This window comes from Molothrus ater, assembly GCF_012460135.2.
Source record: "Molothrus ater isolate BHLD 08-10-18 breed brown headed cowbird chromosome Z unlocalized genomic scaffold, BPBGC_Mater_1.1 matZ_random_MA35, whole genome shotgun sequence".
NCBI classification, from domain to species: Eukaryota; Metazoa; Chordata; class Aves; order Passeriformes; family Icteridae; genus Molothrus; species Molothrus ater.
In genome coordinates this window covers 3,959,289-3,974,280 of record NW_023416471.2, presented here as the reverse complement: position 1 = coordinate 3,974,280, position 14,992 = coordinate 3,959,289, and positions in this window count along the sequence as shown.

Sequence of the window (14,992 nt, the reverse complement as noted above, 5' to 3'; positions counted from 1 at the left end):
GTTGCTTCCATGCAGACATAAAGCTCTCAGCTAACTGCTTCACTCTTCAACAGTTCTTGCTGGAGCTCGAGGATAAAACTTTCCTCACTGTGCTCAACTTTCTCCATATAATTCTAGGATTTTTTCATTTTGGTTCTTTAAAATTCCCTGCAACTAATTTAACTTTCAAGGACAAGAAGAGTTTCTATTAGGTAAAAGGAAGACTTTCAGCAGCTCTTCTGCTCTCTGGTAGCACACACATGAAGATTTTTACTCTGTATTTATTACAACTCAAAAATAGTTATTGCAATGAAAGGGTGTACACAGGGATACCTTACACTAAGCTGCTGGTGAAATGCAAGGTGCCACCAATTATTCAGCAACTCAGTATCATTAGACCCACTGACTGAAGTGCAGGCATATGTACACAGAGCATAGAAAATTTCTGCAGTTTTCATTAAAAACTTGGAAACATTGAAAATACCTAATACATTCACTCATGACTCAAGATCATATGAGATTATACTTTCATACAAGATATGCTACATCTTGTAAAACAGAAAAATCTGAATCCCTCCAAGGCAAAAAAAGTCAGTATTTCCAAGTCACAGCATTGCAATTTCTTCTCTGCACAATACACATATATATATTCAAACATGTTACACCAATAAAATTGTGCATTTCCAAGCACAAGATATAAGTTTTATTTGCACTTTAAGAAAATCAGCTACACTTCACTTTGTTTAAATTCTTGCTTGGCTAAATTTTTAAAATCTTGTACCCCTCAGTAATTACCTTGGTAGGAATTAACAATGATGATCACATTTGCAGACTGAACAAATGTATTATTTTATTACTATACTCATCCCTTCAACTACTGCATTCCAGCTAAAATTGAACAAGATTAAACGTACAATATAAGATATTCAGGTAGAATTCCTAGTAAAGTGAGTTGGATACCATGTGTAGAGATGGTATTTGAGAGTTTCCACCCATGTGTTCCATTATGACCTCAGCCAGTGTGGTGGGTTGGCCCTGGTGGGTTGGCTGGTGCCTGCCCAAGCTGCTCTATTGCCATCTTCCTCACTGGTGCAGGGGAAAGAAAATACAAGGAAAAGTTCTTGGGGCAAGATAAGCGCAGGGAGAGGTCACTCAGCAGTTGCCATGACAGGTAAAATAGATTCAATTTAAAACACCTTCCCTCCAGCTCCTCCCTTCTTAATTTTAGTCAATTTTTCTCTGTCTCCTCCCCACTGGTGCTGCAGGAGGATAAGTGGGGGCTGTGGTCACTTAAGGACATGCCTCTGCCACTCCTCCCTCCTCAGGGGCTGGACCCCCAATTCGCTTTCCCTGCTCCAGCATGGGGTCCCTTCCCATGTAGGAGAGCCCTCCATGAACTTCTCCAGCACAAGTCCTTTCCATGGACTGCAGTTCTTCACAAACTGCTCCAGTCTGAATCCCTTCCTTAGGGTGCAACCCTTCAGAAACTCAGCATAGGGCCCCTAGGTGATCATGAAATCCTGTCAGGAGCTTCCCATGGAGTCACAGCCTCTTTTGAGCACATCCACTAGCTCCAGTGTGAGGTCTCCATGGGCTGCAGGTGGGTCTCTGATCCACCACGGATCTCCACGGGCTGCAGGGTCACAGCTGCAGCCCCACATGGGCTGCACCTTGGGCTGCAGAGGAATCTGCTTCTGCCTGCAGCAGCTCTTGCCCTCCCTCTCCACTGACCTTGGTGTCTGTAGGGCTGTTTATCTCACATAGCCTCCCTCCTCTCCTTGGACTCCTGTCTCTGTTGTGCAGGGCTTTTTTCCCTGCTCTTTGCAATGCTACCCCAGAGGTGTTACTTCTCACTCAGCCAGCAGCAAGTCTGCCTTTGAACAGGCTGGAATTGATTCCATCACCTTCCCCTCCACCAAAACCTTGCCTTGCAAACTCCAATTCAGTAAATCTAAAGCAAAGTGAAATGTAGAGCAGTTTAATTACTTATGTAAACAGTTCTTCTTGTTTATTTTTTCACACAGTAGTTTGGTACTGTAAATACTCTTACCATTGTTTAGACCCCTGATTTATGAAGTGTACCTAAAAGCCTTGGCAACATCTGACTCATATAAATCACTTTGAAAAGACTCATAATTCCTCTTGTTGCCAGTAAAATTTTAAGGACATCTGATTTCCTTAAGTAGTATTACATACCTATTTTTTAAAAAATCTGAACTGAAATGCAATCAGTGAAATATTGAACATTGATTTCGGTGAAAAATTCTTCACTAAATCAAATGCTATGATCATCAATCAGAATAATGCTCAAATGGATGTGTCCATTTTTTGCTTATATTCAAAATACAATAAATTAAAACAAATCCTATCCTTCAATGGACCAGTCTTTGCAGTAAAGCTAAGTTCACTAAGAGGATATAAATAATCCTTCAGCCTTCAGAAGAGTACATGACAAGGTAGGTATAGGTAAAAAAACCATGTATAATTTGAATGCTGATCTGTACATGATTACTGTAGATGTACAGAAAGGTTTTTGCACTTGAAGACAATACCTCCTGCTTCCATAGAACTCTTGTATAGGAAGGCAATAGTAAAATCACTAATTAGTGTATGGAAACAAACAAACTAAAAGATTAAGCACTCTAAGCCTCTAAGCACTCTCCAAGCTATTCTTGCTGTATGTTCCTCACACCTTCTGGGTCTTAGCTAGGGGCTTTCTAGAGGCTTTCGGCACCTTTTTTTTTTTTTTTGGTCCAGTTAAAGGCTGAACAATTATTTGTATGGTTTTAATAATAGATCAGAAACAAACATTGGTTTATACTTATGCAATGCCAATGATCTCTAAGCCTATTAGCAACTGAAAGTGAAAGAAATATCTGGTCAGACATCAGACACCTTGGAGAAAGTTTGCCATCAGTCCACCTTCAGGGTCAACAGTTTGACCCCGATTTGGAAAATGATGGGGTTTTTACAACACCAGCATTATCAGCGCACTGATAATGCTAGGTCTGTCTGTTTACCAGCTAATCTTTTTCTACAAAAGATTTCCAGAAAATAATCACACAAGACTGCTTCCATTTTACTCGCCACTTTCATATTTCCCTAGGATTTTTAGCAGATACTGGTACAAAATGTCAGCAGTTACATAGATAAGCATCTTAACTCACACGGGGAAGGAAATGTGAGCTATCAAAGTGAAATGAGGAATAGCAGAGCTCATTATGTTTCTCTGACTGACTTGGAAAGAAGTACCTTCAACCTGAAATGAGTGAAAACAAGAAAGAGTCTCTTTGCTCCTCACCAGAGTGAAGATTTGTATGTGTGTTTCATCTTTGGCTCTGCAGGAGACTCCCTGGTTGGTTGGTTAAATCCCACACTAATTTATTTAAGGTAACTTACAATCAGTATTTTTGGGTCTTGCAGTAAAAGGCAAGTGACTTATTTCACGTAAACAAAATTCTTCATCAGACTCAGATTGGGTTAACTTTTTCAATAGAACTTTTAGAACAACAAAAATCAGTTTTTAAGCAGAATATTTTACTTCAAAAGTACCTATAGAAAACATTTTATTTCTTCCAAATGAAATGAATTAATTTCTTCTTCAGTTTTGGGGAATTGTTTACCAAGTTTAGCTCTGAGTACACTGGATTCCTATTGAGCTTTTCTTTTTTTTCCTTTGGAGAAGGTAGTCCCCAGTTTTATGACAGAGAAGCACAGACAACAACAACAAACAAAAAAATGGCCACCCAAACAAACAGAAAAAAAACAAACAAAACCAAAATCCTCCTCAGTTGCTAACAATGTAAAGCCTAAAAGACAGGAAAGTGAAGAACCATCTGTTTGGTACATTTATCTTGGCTATGGCTTTCCACATTTTTCATAGTCATGCAGCATGGCAAAACATGGCAAAACACACCATGCTTTTGGGTAGAACTTGCAGCCATTTCTTTCCTGACAGGATATTGGCAGGAAAACCATTTAGCAGGTCATGACAAGAAAGACCAAGAAAGCCTGCATCAGCCACTGTCACGTTCAAATGAGTTCAAATGAGTGGAAGTAATAAAAAGCAGGAGGGTAAGTGCTCTGAAGGTGTGAAGATTTTCCAGAAGTGATGACATCTAGAGTTTAAGAGTAACACAGCCAATTTAGCACCTTGTCATAGAATCACAGAATAGTCATGAGGAAAGCTGAGTGAAGTGGATGCTGCAGCATCACCATAAATACCACATCTTCAAATATTATTTTTCTCAATAGATTTACAGGTATTAAGTAGGAGACTGATAAAATACTTTGGAAACTACATGGATCATCTATATCTCTGTTCTGTTACTCTGCTCATAAAAGTGTACAATATTTTTGAGCCAAACTTTAAAATTATTAGAGAGAGGCCTGAGTTCCTCTGACATCAATGAGAGCCACTTCTCTCAGAAACCAGCATTTCAATTGTATATTTCTCCTTGTACTAATCTTCAGAAGCCTCACCTGTGCTCTGCCACAGGAAAAACAGTTTTCTGGTTAAAAAATTTGCAAATAAAAGGAAAACAGAAGTTCAAAGTTTGGCCAAGCCATATTTACCATTTTCAGGCACAGTAACTGCTAGTATAACTATTCCAAATAAGTTCTGCCTGTATCCTTATGTATTGTGTACATTTTTTTCATCAAAAATAATTCCTACAGTAGCCTATGTGCATTTTGACTAACTGCATGACATGGAATAGGTGTTCTAGAAAAATAATAAAATAAATTTGAAGGCCACATGAATCATCCTCATCCTGTTGTTAGAGGAGAAAACCAAGACCAATAGAGTAATGAAATTCAGGGTACCTTGACTTTACATCTATTCACTCAATTCTATACAGGACGCTGTTTTCAAACCTACAAACTACAGTCTAAACTGCCAAACCCAGAACTTTTATAAGAGAGGCCCTGTGATGTGTGCGAAATATTTAAACCAAACAATGAAGCTGGGTCTGGTGAAAAACAGATCACTGAGATCTGTAAGATAGTCTTTATTCTATACATAACTTGACCAGGTCAATAAGCAATTTTCAGATTAAGTTTTTAAATGCATGTTGCATTTAATATCAGCTTCTTTTAAAGGATCTAATCTTCCTGCTGTTTCAGTTTGGATTAGTGAATACTCAGTGACTTGGTCAAGAACACAGCATTTCTGTAGAACAACATGCTGGTTTACCCTCCTACAATGACTTCTGCAGAATTCTAATATTGTTATTAGATCTTGATAAACCCAAATAATTTCAGCACAAACTTTGCTCTCAATTAAAAAAAAAAAAAAAACAAAAAACAAATCATCATTTAAGACCACCTAAGGGAGTGCTTTTCCTCTAGAAATCAACTGACCACAACATATTTATTTTCAAGGGTACAGGTTATACCACTGATACTAAACTAGTGATAGATTTTCAGAGAAAAACCCTTCTCTTTTTCTCCCACTGAACCAGAGAATCACTCCCACAGCAACAGCATAAATTTTCTACTAAAATGATGCATCTAGAAATAGACTCTGCCAAGGCTACAAATGAGAAGAGAAAAGCAGAATGAAGGTATGACAGCCAGACAAGCAACACAGAACAAAGAGCTTTAATCAGCTTTAAACTTTTAAAACATCCTATAGTCAACGTGTTCCTGTGACAAATTAGAGGAAGGCAAGCAGGACGCAGAATGCCTGGTCCCACTCATATCAGTGGGATTGGTTGCCATGGACTTACGCCGATGTGACATGTGTAGATGGTGTACACATAAGTCATGCTCAGACTCATAAACACATGTGACCAGCTCTTGTAAACAAGCTTATCTGCTTTCAGCCTAGCCAGGGCAGCACAGGAGCTGATCTGTTTGGGCTGATCTGCCCAAACAACAAGAATTGGTTTCTGGTGAATTTGGACCATGACCCGATATACAGGATGCTGGGAATGCACTCTGGGCTCTCAGGTCCCCTCCCTTGTGGTCACAGGTGATTTTGTCATGAACTGTTAATCCCAGAAATGTGTCTTTTAAAGTCTTTAGTGCAGGAGCAAGCAATCAGGTGCTTCACTTCCTCCTGGCTGATTACAGCTGTCTAATCAGCAGGTACCACACCAAGAACAGGGCAGGTTCTCCTCTTTTCAGCTCCAGCTCACACTGCATTCTCATCCTGGAAGAGGCTCTTATTCTACATCTAGCATATTTACTGAACAAGGTGTAAAAAATGGGCTTCAATTCATGTAATAGATTTTACTGGAAATTAAGCCCACATGTACATCTTGCTGAACCAAGTAAAAGTCTAAGTGGATTGGTGAATACAAGCTTAGGTTGTGGCCCCCATTAGCAAAAAATTTTAAATTTTGATGAAACAGTGTTAGTTCCATGCCATTGGGCCATCTAAACTTCCCTGCCAACTTCCTAAAAAATGCAGGTTGTTTGAAATTGCAGCTACACAAACTGCAAACTTTTCTCATAGGCCACAGAAAGCATCATTCCCAACCAGCAGTTTCTATCATGTTTTCTTAAGCTGAAAGAAACGGCAAAGGTTCAGATAGGTGTATATTTTTTTAAAAAGCCCCAGAGCCAAGAAAAGAAGAAGGCCCTCTGCCTAAGTCATCTGTAGGTACTACAATTTTCTGCCACAATCATGTTTGCATACTGAATTCTTTAAAAATTGTGATTTTAAACTGAAAGCACTGTCAATCCTTAAACAGAATTGCAGCAGCAAGACCTCATACAAATTTTAAAGAAGAAAGTCTCCAGGGACTGGGTCTGCACCTTATGGGATGTTTGCTAGTGAGATATTCCCCACAACAAGAATTAATTATTAGTAGTCTAATGTTAAAATGCATCTATGAACTATCAGTATAGTTCACACACTTGGAAGTACATGGAGGTTTGATTTCTCCATGAAAAGAATAACCAGTAGGCAAAAGAAGAACTGCATATAAGACTGAATCATCTACACTTACTATTGAAAATAAGGATCCCTGTGCAACAATGCCCAATTTAGTGTGCTGTATCCAGAATATGCGGACCACATTTTAATTTAGGAGGCTATTGTTCTGCAGAATAAATAGGTACAAACTGGAAATTGGCTGAGGAGGCATGAGAAACAGACCATTGCAAGTGACAGAAAACAATTAGCGCTGGCAGAGGGAAGGAGAACTTTTTTGGGGGAGGATGGAGAGGTTGTGTATGGACACTGGTGCTGAGACTGCTGTGATGACCCATAGGATAGGAGGGAAATATTAACCAGGGGCCTCAAACAAATACTATGACCGACCAAATTTAAACTTGTTGGGCATCAGTGGCTCCAGCCAACTTCCAGTGGCTGAGAGTATGTTCCACATGTCAGTATCCCCCACTTGCTCTCAAAGGTCTTACAATATATCCAAAAATTTTATAACCAGAATGCAAACAAGCAGATGAAAGCAGAAGGATGCTAAGGAATATATGTTAGTTACAAAATTATCCTCTAGTGGCATCACATTTTCTCATTAAATGGTAGGTCAAAACTATCTGTTGCCTTCTGGCAGCATAAGGAGAGTATCACCAGTGAGATGCTATGAACATGTGCTTCCCCTGCCCCCCATTCCTCCACCCAGAATCTCCTGATTAAATTATCACATAAGTTTTATCATTAAAATATGTAAATCTGCAGTGAATTTACATTTTTGCATCCCAAGCCTTCTTAACTTCCTGAAAAGCTGTTGTGCTCACAGTTAGTGCTCACATCATTGCTATTACCGATATAGCACATGCTCCTTCTGTAGCAGCATTAGGTAGTATGGAATTTTATTCCCAGCAGGCATCAAATAATTTACCATGTGAAATTACAAAAAAAAAAAAAAAAAAGAAAAAAGACCATGAGATAGCAGAGTTGCTGAAAATGTCTCCTAGCCTAAAAAAGATAAAGGCAAAGGACAGTGAGGCTGCAAAGACATGGCTGCATATCTTTGCTGCCTTGCAGCTGGTGAAGTCTCTTCATTCGAAGATACAAAGTAAAATCTTACAGTTTAAAAAATATATTGGACAGATTTTAATCTGTGAACACATAACAAGAATCAGCTAATATAATGCAGACAGCATATAGATCATTTGTGTCTTTAAAAAAAAGTAAAAATTAGTATCTTGATTGCAAAAATGAAGAAAAAAAATTCAACATTTGTTTTATAAACCTGAAGAGCCTTCAGTTGCAGAAGTGTGCCCACCTCTCTTCCCTCTGCTATTTCCTGTTGTAGTGAATACATTCAGTATCACAGATGAAGCCTGACGTCCAGGTCCACTAAAGCCTACATCAGATTTCCCTTTCCTATGTCAGCAATGGTGAAGTCATTAGCTTTTACAAAGAAATCCAATTCCTCCACGTAGCTAGAAAGTGTAATAAAAATATCATTATTAAAACATGATGATGCTTACCACAGAGGAAGAATGTCTGGACATTTTCAAGACTAAGTAATTGCTCCTAAAGACTCCATCAAAATATAAGATTTTTTCCCCTGAGGCTCTTCTAGGCTGGAGGTAGTAAAGGTAAGGTCACTGCACAGGGACAGAATGATGTGAGCAAATATTCAAGAACTTTTTTTTCAAGTCATCACCAAACATCAAAAATACTTGTTTCTGCCTTTGTGTCAATTCAGAGTTGAGGACCACACTCCTCACACACCTCACTCACCACAAGGATGAAAAGTGCCCCATTCAATAGAAGGGTCTGACCACCCACACTCTCTTGTTGAAGAATCTTTGTAGAGTTTCAATATTTTTTTATGTTCTTCCCACATGCTTGAGATAGATGGCAGTCTTTTAACCACCTGCCATCAGGAGATTATTTCCCTGTTCATAATTCAGAAGGCCAGACATGAAAATTGTTCAGGCTTAAACTTGACACCCATGATCAAGAGCTGCCAATATAAATTTGCAACAAACCATATTCTTCTCTGGTTTGAGTCACTTCCAGCGATGTTTCCAGCAATTCCTGTAACAGGCATTGCTAGGGAATATTTTTGTGTCTGACACACTTGATCTTAAACAATATAGGTTACTGGGAGAAGGATGAGCCTTGGAAGGCAACCAAACTACTCAATCATTCTGGCAGTTATGGAAGTCCAACTGCTGGAAAGGTTTTGCAAAAGCTAAATGTAACTGTTCTAACAAGATGTGTATAAGCACAGTATGACACTCTGGCACAGAGCAGGCCACAAACTTTATGTGCCTCAGTATTGCTTGCATATTGAGAAAGATATTTCCTTCTAGTCTGCCACTTTATTTTGCTCATTTAAAAAAAAATCCTTGAATTCCTGGTGACAGTGACACACTGAGCACTGGTTCATTGATGAAGGAACTCAGGAATACATTACAGTTTTATTTAAGGCACTGAGAGATGGTGACAGATCTGAGAAAAGAACTGACATCTTTCCATTCTAGTTTTGCATGGAACAAAAGAAAACTCAGCTTTTCTGCAACCCCTGTCTTAACTGCAAGCTTTTCTTCCTTCTTTTTTGCAACTTTGTTCCTTCTTTTTGTCAGGAAAATCCACAAACATTAGGGTTTATGTCCAAAAAGGGGACAGAGGAGTCCTTCACCTTTATTTGAATAAAGGAAGGAAGTCCACCGGCGCACATGGTCGTGGGGTTTTCTCTCTCAGGATTTTGGAGGGTGCAGCCTCCTTTTATCCTGAGCTCCTGGCCACATGTTGCCCTCTGCCTTTCCCCTTTGGCTGAGGTACAGCCTTCCTGAACCGCCTACCCCATATCCCCCCTTAAACCTCCAGTTCTACCCCAAAGTTCCAAAGTTCAGGCTTGTGCAGACCCACTTGTCTGTCTCAGGAGCCAAACTGTCTGAGCTCTGCAGCAAACCTGCTGCCCAAAGTCAGTAGGGACATTAAGACCCCACTGCAAGTCGTTAAACACACATACCTTCACCCATCCAATTATTTGTGAAGACATGAGCACACATCTTTCCTCTGACTGTGATCCCCCTTGTGTATTTGTCCTTACAGAAGTGGAACTGATCATGAGAGTTAGAAAGACTTCAAGCAGCTCAAGCCACTAAACAGATAAATAGATAAGGTGAGCAGCCCAAAGAGCCACTGAGAACAAGTACTCTTAATGGGAACAAATACAGGCAAACAATACTCTGTAATTTCCATTAGCTCTGGGTCAGCACAGAATGTAGCATAATAAATGTCACATATAATTTATCAGTCCCCTGCATTTACTTTACGGTACTTGAGCATTAACATTGAATATGCTTTTAAAAGTTTGTACAGAGCCTCAGAGAAGTTACGGAGTCTGCAAACAATGTAAGAGATCCGATTAAATTATATGGACATTTAAATGTGTGTGCAAAACAGAGAACACAATAAACAACTCATACTCTCAGCATTTTTTCCGCCTGTTTAAGTGTTTAAGGCCAGGTCATGCTTTTGCAACAGAGATGCTCCACGATGGCAATCCAAAGCCAAGCACACTTCACCAGCTGCCAGCTCACCCTATATGATGAGGGATAGATGAGAGTGCTTTGGTCCTGACATCACAGATGAGGTTGTTCATTTACTGCTAATGGCTCCATATATTGAAAAGAACCTGCAAAAGCACAGTCTCTGCATTTCAGAGGGTCAGCACAACCTGAAGACCTGTCAACCCGTGCCCAGATCTCATCCAAAGCTCTGATTAATATAAAATTTCCAAAGGAAAACAATGTTGTTTTGAAATGGTCTCTCTGCATTGAAATAGAATTGAGATTTTGGAGTTTGACAAGCAAGGGCATATTATTGACAAAAGGCTAATACACTCTGAATAGGCTTTTTCTTTTTAATCCAGAAGTGGTAATTGTTAGTTCATGAAGTACCTGAAAACAACCATTTAACTTAGTTGCCTTCACTTTGCTACTTTGTGAATTTTTTATGGGGTTTTTTGTGGGGGTTTTTTTTTGTGGGTTTTATTTTGTTTTGTTTTGGGTTTTTTTTAGATATTCTCAAAACTAGCATAGGGCTCCAGGAGGTTTGCCTGTGTTTTCTTCCCAGGTTAATAGTTAGTTTGCTAACTAAGAGGATGATGCAGATAGGAACTTACTCTCTGGTGTTGGCAGTTATCCCAAGCTGCACACAACTCAAGAAATAATCAGACTTCATGGTTCTTCATTGTAGTATGTGGTAGAGATAATTCATGCTATATATGTATAAAATATTGTAGAATCCAAAGTATGTCTTTTGACCATCCTGGCTGGGAGCAGAGTCTTATGTTTATTCAAGTAGTTCCTGGACAACGTTAAGATAATATCAAGTCTGTTAACTATGAATGAAACCTTCCCGGACCATGAGTGCTGACTTCCTCGGAACGCCTAAGCCCCTCACGAGGACCTGCACCTGGGAAGATTGCATCGACCACACTCAAGCACCGGCACCACTCTGCTACATGTGAATGCAGGCTCTGCCGAAGTGGTCAGACATCCGTCTGGACACCTGGACTTACCTTTGTCTATTTCTGCTCATGTATGGCCCCAGTTCTGCATGTGAAGAGACACAAAGGAACGTTTGGTCATTTCTGCCTCGGGCAGAATAAACTGTATATTAAGCAGCGTGAAGCAGTCGGGGTGAACCACTGGGGAGACGCTGACACTTTGTTGGTCGGATCTCGGTTTACCCAGCGCCAGCACCTGGGGTTGACGCTGCCTTGGCTGCGGTGGTTTTTTGAAATTCTATTTTTGTTAATGATCTAATAAATAATTGTTTAATTTTCTTATAAATTTGGCTGCTGATTTGATAATGTATAACATTCATGAAAGCATTCAAAACATAAAGAAATTGTAAATATTTTTAATCTCATTAAAAAGAGTAACTACACTGTTCAGTGTTTATACATATCCATATCTACTCTGAATAGGTAGAAATTTTTCTTTCCCTATACGAGGTCATATTTTCAACTACTTCTGTTTTAATTTTACCCGTACTGAAGAACTAGAAAATCAAAAGGAGGGGGCAAGGGAGGAGGGAACCCAGGTTGGATAAGGATTGTGTGGTGCTATTTTTCAGTGAGAGAACTAAGAGAAATAAAGTAGGGTTAATAGGAAGCTTGCCTCAAATAAGCAAGAGGGGCTTGCTCTAAGCTCTGAGTTCTGAAGCTACTTGCTGTGGGATACTGCAGATGCCAAAAATGTAGATGGATTCAAAAGAAGCCAGGCAGATTCATTAATTGGAAAGACAAATCCATTGTTTGAATCCCAAAACACCTAGAAATCATGTTTGCCTCTGATAGTCCATTAACTTCAACTTGGTAAAGCCTGAGAAAGTGTTTCAGAGAAAGTAGATGTTCTTGCTGTGTTTCACTTTTCCTTGTCTTTTTTGGCCACTTTGGTCAGATCTAACAGAGCTGCATTTGTCATTACAAAGAAGTTTCACATTTTTTACCGCAGCATAAAGCAAAACTTAAAACAGCAGGTCAGAGAAAAATAAGATCTTACTGAAGGGATTTTTCCTATAGGTTATTTTTCTAAATAACCTTTCAGTTCATTGCAACACAGAAAAACTTCCTTCAAGAAAATCTCCTGCTATTTGGCAACTTCTGGCAGAAGATACCAACTCCCACAGCCTCCTTTCAGGTATTTTTATAGAGTTGTAAGAGAGTGACTTCCCTTCCTGTGCTGTGGGATCCTGGTTTGCTTTAGAGCCCATGATTCATAGCCCTGATGTTCATATAGTGAAGGGTTGCAGATGTACAGGACAGAGCAACAAAAAGGCAAGAAGGTAGGCCATTGTCATCTGCCTGGCTTTTTGGTGTGCTTGGTTTTCAGAACATTCATTATCTGTGGATCCAGTACTGTAAGGCAGTATCAGAAAGGTCTAACATTTCTGGGTTTACCTGCATTTAACTTCAATCCTACATGTACTGGATGGCATCCAAACCCCATGTCAAACCTCAGTCCCTTTGCCACTCTTAGGCCATAGCGAGTCACCACACGGTGTTCTGAAATTTTGGGCTACAAGATATACACACAAACAATTCAGTAATTAACTAATAAATAGTGCAAATGCATTACTATGAGTCAAACCCAAAAGCCTTCAGCAGTACACACACAGCAGGAGATTTTCTTGAAGGAAATGGGCATAAGTTGTTCATGGGGAAGTTCAAACTTGGTATCAGAAAAATTTTTTCACTGGCAGAGTGGTCAGGCATTGAAATAAGTTGCCTAGGGAGTCAGTGGGGTCACCATCTCTGGAAGTGTTCAAGTGTAGAAAGAATGAGATGGCCTAAGGTCAACAACACATTCTTCACTCTGACTATCCAGGTACTCATCTTTGTAGAGAGAGAGGAGCAAGATAAAGTTTTCAATAAGATTATAATTAGATTTATCAGTACTCACATGACAACACAATGACTCACATGAGTGAAGTATTTTGAGTTCACAGAACAATTTCTTATTGGATTTCTGGATAGAATAAAGCCCAGTGATTTCTATCTCTTCATTTATGAATATGAATACTATTACATGATCCAGTCTTATTAGGAGCCAGACTTGACCATTTAGTGTTCTTTTATTTCGCTAGGAAGAAATTGTTTTGGGTTGAGTTAGAGTAATGTTTAAGCATTTGATTGTGTGGATAATTTACTCTGTGTAATGGTAATAAATCACTCTATTTTCCCTGTAAATCTAGAAGTGCTGTTTGGAGCTAATGCAGACGAGCACTGAAGGATTTAGCTGGAGATGGAGAAGATAGGTTGAATCGTTAGCAATGGTAATGCTAAGGGGTAAAATGCTTGAGCAGCAATCTCCACAAAAATACAGTTGGTCACACCATGGAAACTGAAAGATAGTTTTATCTCTAATCCAGCTTACCATGAATGCAGAAATCATGACTTTCATTACTCTTCTTACACTCCAGTTTTCTCAAGACAGGAGTAATACTGAGTGGTAGGACAAGAGTGGAAGCTAAGAGTTGGAAATCCTCTGTACTATTTCCAGTCATTCTGCTGACTTCTTAAAGGACATTTAGCAACAACAGGTGTATCAAGACTGCGTGATGAGAAAATCAAGAGACAACAAGCTAGCACCAAGCTTTTTAGGCCTGGAACTGGGAACTGTTCAGTTCCACAGCTGGGAACTGAACCCCTGGGTAACACTCCTAAATGACAATATACCAATATTTCTACATGGCAGTATGCTAGATGGTCCATTTTCCTACAAGTCACACAGTTCTAACAACACTTACCTATTCATGGTTTGCTGTCAAGTTAAATTTATCCAAGTCAAGCACTTCTAGTCTTTGAACTTCCCATTGAGGAAGTGGAAATTATTACCAACATCACAGAATGAGTGGGTGCTGCTTAGACTGAGAATTAGCTCCTCAGAAAGTGGTTGCTAACAAAATAACAATGTAAAAAGTGCCTGCCTTTCAAGTCAGTCTCTAATAGGAATAGAAGCAGTCTGTAACAAAGGATAATTGTTACAGTTTGAATCCTAGAGTGGAAATTATAAAGATTAATGGAACAAATAAGATTTTTCCTTTATCTTTGTACAATCTGAGTAACAATCCTGTCATTTTAGTAAGACATCCTCCCTTTTAGTCAAAGGAGAAAAGCATAACCAAACAATGCAAAGAAAGAATCTTGTTTAGAACTGTGGATACAGACAAGAAAATGCTGAATTGATCAGATGTGTCCGCAGAATTTGATTCAGCTCTTCAAGCTTCTGTACATTATATATGGAAGGAGTGAAGACTGCAAGAACAATTTCATAAAAACTGAGAGAGGATTGACAAACATAGTTGGAAACTTAATCAATTAATGCAAGTAAACTGCTTTTCTGGTTTTGGGGGGATAATAGTCATAGCTAAGAAGAAATCTTATGAGTGCCTTTTGACTGATTGGAAAAGGAGGAAAATTACATCATTCTCTTAATCATGAAATTTTTTATTTTATTTGACTTAAAATAATTTCAAATGATTTTGTCTGTCACTTTTCCAAAGATGTGTTTCTAATATCTAGTGAGGTTAGTATTCATGGGAGGTGAAGTCTGTGGTAATGTAGAC